This window comes from Plecotus auritus (genome assembly GCF_963455305.1).
Source record: "Plecotus auritus genome assembly, chromosome: 12".
Lineage (NCBI taxonomy): Eukaryota > Metazoa > Chordata > Mammalia > Chiroptera > Vespertilionidae > Plecotus > Plecotus auritus.
In genome coordinates this window covers 331,591-337,586 of record NC_137778.1, presented here as the reverse complement: position 1 = coordinate 337,586, position 5,996 = coordinate 331,591, and the positions used below count along the sequence as shown (strand labels likewise).

General features: G+C 47.1%; 1 pseudogene across 1 annotated transcript; it reads right to left on the bottom strand.

The window, feature by feature from the left end:
• Positions 1-345: 345 nt before the first annotated feature.
• Positions 346-1,872, bottom strand: LOC308237209 (phosphatidylethanolamine-binding protein 1-like; annotated as a pseudogene). The gene is made up of 2 exons: positions 1,663-1,872; positions 346-724 (listed from the first exon to the last, which is right to left on the bottom strand). The product of its transcript is annotated as a phosphatidylethanolamine-binding protein 1-like (transcript).
• Between the last annotated feature and the right edge of the window lie 4,124 nt (positions 1,873-5,996).

The window sequence follows — 5,996 nt, the reverse complement described above, 5'->3', positions numbered from 1 at the left end:
CTGCAACCAAGGTACGTGCCCTTGACTGTAATCGAACCTGGGACCCTTCAGTCCGCAGGCTGACACTCTATCCACTGAGCCAAACCGGTTAGGGCTGGGTTATTATTCTTATATTAACAATCTGATGACCACATCACAGTACCAAAATAGCCTCCCCAAAATGGAGTTCAAATTTGATAAAAGCGTAAATCCAGGGTGTGTGACGCTGTACACTGATACAGGACAGGCAGAAGGAAAAGTCGCCCCACAGCTCTTCTGCTTAGGTATCGCCTGTGAGAGTGGGAACAGGGAAGAGGAGAAATCAACGTGCATCACTGAACTTGAGAACACTGCTTGGGGCCCCGGGGCGATGTCTGTCTCCGGGCTTTCCCCTACTTCCCAGCCAGCTGCTCATAGAGCTTGGGCACATAGTCATCCCATTCCACCTGGTAACACGTGCCGGCCACTGGGGGCCCGAGCTCATACTTTTTGCAGAAAGATGCCACCTTGAATTTGCCACGGTGGTGTCCAGATCAGTTGCTGAGAATGGGCTCGTCACACTTCAGCGGGTTGGCCTGCTCATCAACCAGCCAGATACAGTGGTGAGGGCTGTGCCCTTAGGAGGCCCAGAGCCCACATAATCAGAGAGGACGGTGCCACTGCTGATGTTGCCCTTCATGTTGACATGGTGCCATTCCGTAAATGTGGGGTCCTTTCTGCTTGGAGCATCTGGGTCTGTCAAGACCAAGATGTAGCCCCAGCTGGTTTGGCTCAGTGGATAGAGCGTCAGCCTGTGGACTGAAGGGTCCCAGGTTCAGTTCCAGTCAAGGACACATGCCCGGGTTGTGGGCTCAATCCCCAGTAGGGGGCATGCAGGAGGCAGCTAATCAATGATTCTCTCATCATTGATGTTTCTCTCTTCCTCTCTGAAATCAATAAAAATCTACACTAATAAGAGAGAAAGATGCAAATTGACCGTACCTCCATGATGCCCACCAGCCAATCAGGAGTGAGTATGCAAATCAACCCAACCAAAATGGCGGGTTAATTTGCATATGCAGGCACCAAGCGGCCTGGGTTCTGGGGACGGGCGCCAAGCCCACAGCCTCCCGGGACCATCGCCGCCCTGGGAGGTGAGGGAGGCCGTGCCAAGCCACGCCCGCAGGCTCCGGGATTATTGTTGGCCCTGAGAAGCAAGGGCGTCCACGCAGCTTGACAGCAGACAGCAGGGCCTGCTTGGCTGTAGCCGCAGTGACCCGTGAGCAGGCAAACGGGCCTGCAGGCAGCACCCAGTAGGGCCTGTTTGCCCATCTTTGTGGTGTGGAGCAGCAGGCCCCACAGAGAGCAGAGAACCATAGGGAGCAGGCCTAAGCTGTCAGTAGGACATTCCCTGAGAGCTCCTGGATTGGAGAGGGTGCAGATCAGGCTGAGGGGACCCCCCTCATGCATGAATTTTGTATACTGGGCCTCTAGTATATATATTAAAAAAAAGACCAGGGCCCTAACCGGTTTGGCTCAGTGGATAGAGCATCAGCCTGGGGACTGGAGGGTCCCAGGTTCAATTCTGGTCAAGGGCATGTACCTTGGTTGCAGACACATCCCTGGTGGGAGGTGTGTAGGAGGCAGCTGATCGATGTTTCTAACTCTCTATCCCTCTCCCTCTCTGTAAAAAAAAAAAAAGACCAGGGTGTAGAGTTTACTTGGATCAAGGCCATCCCATGAAATACCAGTGGGCCAGTTCTTAACCTGGGTGGGTGTCAGCACTTTGCCCAGCTTATCGACCTCCACCCCAGAGTATTTGACCTGCAGCGGGTACTTCAGCCTCTTGTCCCCTTCCTGCAGGCTCAAGGGCCCAGCAGGCTCACCAGCATCACGGGACAAGCGGAGAGACATGGGTGAACCAGGGGCAGGTCAACAGCACTGATGAAGTGGTTCATCTGCCTGATAAATTTATGATCTCCATTTCATTTAGCTTTTCATCTGGAGAATTCTCTAGTTCTTTCATTTGGGGGTTGGTTTTTTATCTCCCCATTTTGGCTGCCTGTTTGGGTTTGTGTACTATTAGGTAGGCAAAGATCAGGTAATGACTCAAAGCCTCTAGATTGCCTCTGCACACTGATTGTATTCAGTTTTGAGTAGCCGAAGGCAATTGTCCACAGGTTGAACGTGAGGTTTTCCAATAGGGTGGGGCAACTGTCTTACTTTCAGGCAAAAACCACCTGGATAGCAAAGGTCTGCCTGAGAGAGTTGTCCTCTGCAGTGTGAGGGAACGACTCAGCATAGAAACCGGGGTGTCTGCCCTCCACGTTCTAACCCTAGAGTCCCCATCTCTGGCTTCTGCTCACACAGCTCAAGTCCACTCTGCCCTCCCTTTGCTGGAGCCCAGGGTAAGTGGCTGCACACGAAATTTTGTGTGTTAGCTCTTTAGGAGGGTGCCTGAATTCCTCCCCCTCCGCCCCCCCCCCCCCCCGTGATATCTTTATTATTATTTTCTTTTTTTAATATTTCAAAAAAACGATCTTAAACATAATAATGTTAAATGCAATAAACCTTAATATCTCAAGAAAAACTTATAAATATGATAATGTTACATACAATAAACACCAATTATTCAAGAAAAAGATCTTAATATAATAATATTACATGCGATTAATGTTAATATTTCAAGAGGAAAAAGGATTTTAAGTATAAATATATTACCAAAACTGTACTAACATAGTATGATAGCACAAAAGTTGTAGGAAATATTAAAAATCTGCAAATAGCAGGATTACTTCTAAGATATTTTTTTCTCTGGCTCTATTTTTGTTCATCAGTTTATGTTCATTATATTCCACACATGAGTGAGATCATTTGATATCTTTCTCTGACTGGCTTGTTTTGCTTAGCATGATGCTCTCCAGTTCCATCAATGCTGTTGCAAATGGTAAGAGTTCCTTCTTTTTCATACCAGCGTAGTATTCCATTGTGTAGATGTACCACAGTTTTTTTATCCACTCATCTGCTGATGGGCACTTAGGCTGTTTCCAAATCTTGGCTATTGTAAATTGTGCTGCTATGAACATAGGGGTGCATATATCCTTTCTGATTGGTGTTTCTAGTTTCTTGGGATATATTCCTAGAAGTGGGATCACTGGGTCAAATGGGAGCTCCATTTTTAGTTTTTTGAGCAAACTCCATACTGTTCTCCACAGTGGCTACACCAGTCTGCATCCCCACCAGCAGTGCTGCTGTGAACATAGGGGATACTACGCTGGTAGTATTCCATTGTGTTTTCCTATGTCTCTTGGCCTTCTTTATGTCCTCTTTAGAAAAGTGTCTATTTAGGTCCGTTGCCCTTTTTTTTATTGGATTGTTTGTCTTCCTTTTGTTAAGGTGTATGAGTTCCCTGTCAATGTTGGAGATTAAACTTTATCGGAGATAACATTGGCAAATATGTTCTCCCATGCAGTGGGCTTTCTTGTTGTTTTGTTGATGGTTTCTTTTGCTGTGCAGAAGCTTTTATTTTGATGTAGTCCCATTTGTTTATTTTCTCCTTAGTTTTCATTGCCCTAAGAGCTATATCCGTGGAGATATATCTACAATATGTGTCTGATATTTTGCTGCCTATGGATTCTTCTAAGGTTTTTATGGTTTCCCATCTTGTGTTTAGGTCCTGTATCCATTTTGAGTTTATTCTTGTGTGTGGTGTAAGTTGGTGGTCCAGTTTCACTTTTTTGCATGTATCTGTCCAATTTTCCCAGCACCATTTATTGAAGAGACTATCTGGCTCCATTCATTGTATGCTCTTGCCTCCGTTGTCAAATATTATCCTATATAATGAAAGCCTAATATGCTAAATATCTGATCGTCCGTTCAACCAGTCAAAGTTTAATGCTAAGGCCGCTCAACCGCTCACTCTGATGTGCACTGACCACCAGGGGGCAGACGCTCTGACTGGTAGGTTAGCTTGCTGCTGGGGTCCGGCCTATTGGGACTGAGCGAGATGGGCTGGACATGCCCTGTAGCCCTCCTATGGTCCCTCCCCAGCTGGCCAACCTCCCACGTCCTTCCGCAGCCCCAACTGTGCACTGGTGGGGTCCCTTGGCCTGGCCTGAGCCCTCTCGCAATCTGGAACCCCTCAGGGGATGTTGGAGAGCAGATTTCAGCCCAATTCCGCAGGCCAGGCCGAGGGACCCCACTGGTGCATGAGTTTGTGCACTGGGCCTTTAGTTTGAGTATAAAGGCCTGGGTCAATTTCTGGGTTCTCTGTTCTGTTCCATTGGTCTAATGTCTGTTCTTGTGCCAATACCAGGCAGTTTTGAGGACAGTGGTTTTGTAATATAGCTTGATATCTGGTATTGTGATCCCTCCAACTTTGGTATTTTTTCTCAGGATTGCTGCAGCTATTTGGGGTCTGGTGCCTGAATTTCTAGCCATCTCTCCCTGGGAGACAGCAACCCTGCTGCTTTTCACAGCCAGATGTTATGTGGGCAACTTTCTCAGTTCTGGTGCTCTCTGCTGGGGGGGCCAGCTTGGGGGTTACACCCCAGAGTTCTCAGTGATAACGCTTCACGGCTGAGATATCCCTCTGGGAGTTGAGCTGCTCTCTGTGGGAGCCCGGCCAGCCCTTTCACACCTCTGCCCCTCCTACCAGTCTCTATGTGTCTCCACTTACAGTCCTTGGTGTCAGGGTTCTCTCCAGCTAGCCTTCAGTGGATTGTTCAGGATGCTTTTTGTTGTTGTTGTATTTTAGTTGTAATTCTAGTTTGATTCTGAGAGGGTGTCTGTAGCATCCACTTACTCTGCTGCCATTTTTAATGCTCCTTGGGTTTTATTCTTGACCACACAGCTAACAATCTGAGGCCATTTGTTCTTACTTTATTTTTTAATTCTTTATTGTTTAAAGTATTACATAAGTCTCCTTTTTCCCCCATTGACCTCTCCCCAGCCGCCTCCACCCCCAACACATGCCCTCACCCCCCTAGTGTCTGTGTCCATTGGTTATGCTCATATGCATGCATACAAGTCCTGTGGTTGATCTCTTACCCCTCACCCCCTGCCTTCCCTCATAGGTTGGACAGTCTGTTCGATTCCAGCACCATTTATCTTGTCTCCAAACTCAGTTTGATGCTGACCATTTTTATTGGTTTCACAGAGGAAGGGAGTGGGAAAGAGAGAGAGAAACACCAGTGATGAGAGAATCATCGATCTGTTGCCTTCTGCATGCCCCCTACTGGAGACTGAGCTTGCAACCAGGGCATGTGCCCTTGACCAGAATAGAACCCCAGACCCTTCAGTCTGCAGGCCAATGCTAGTCTAGCCACTGAGCCAAACTGGCTAGGGCAGAAAGGATCATATTAAAGAAATGGAGTTTCTTTTTTTTTTTTATATATATTTTATTGATTTTTTACAGAGAGGAAGGGAGAGGGACAGAAAGTTAGAAACATCGATGAGAGAGAAACATCGATCAGCTGCCTCCTGCACACTCCCTACCGGGTATGTGCCCGCAACCAAGGTACATGCCCTTGACTGTAATCGAACCTGGGACCCTTGAGTCCGCAGGCCGACGCTCTATCCACTGAGCCAAGCCAGTCAGGGCGAAATGGAGTTTCTGAGCAATTAAATTTATCTGTTTTATGTCAATTTAATTAGGTCAGCCAAAGAGCCTAGAAGAGTAGGGGAAAATTTTCCTCCGTGACAGTTTGCACACACATTACTGAAGTCCATGTATGTGTTGTAGGGGAAGAAAAATTGCCTTCAGCTGGAATAATCGAAGTGGCATATTTTGGGGTAGCATATTCTGTCACCCATCAATGTCTATTTTTGGATGGGAGTATCCTATAAAGGACAGGTTGAAATCCTTAAAGATGTTCAGACTGTGAAGGGGTGGCATTAATGTTGGGTAAAACCATTTCAGATTTTTTAAAAAGGTGTCAGAAGGTGGGTACTCTTTAGAGGTTAAGATAAGCAGGTGCAGGTGGAAAACGGCCTGTATGTTCCCTGGTGGAGCCACAGAGGAGTGCTGTGAGGGAGTG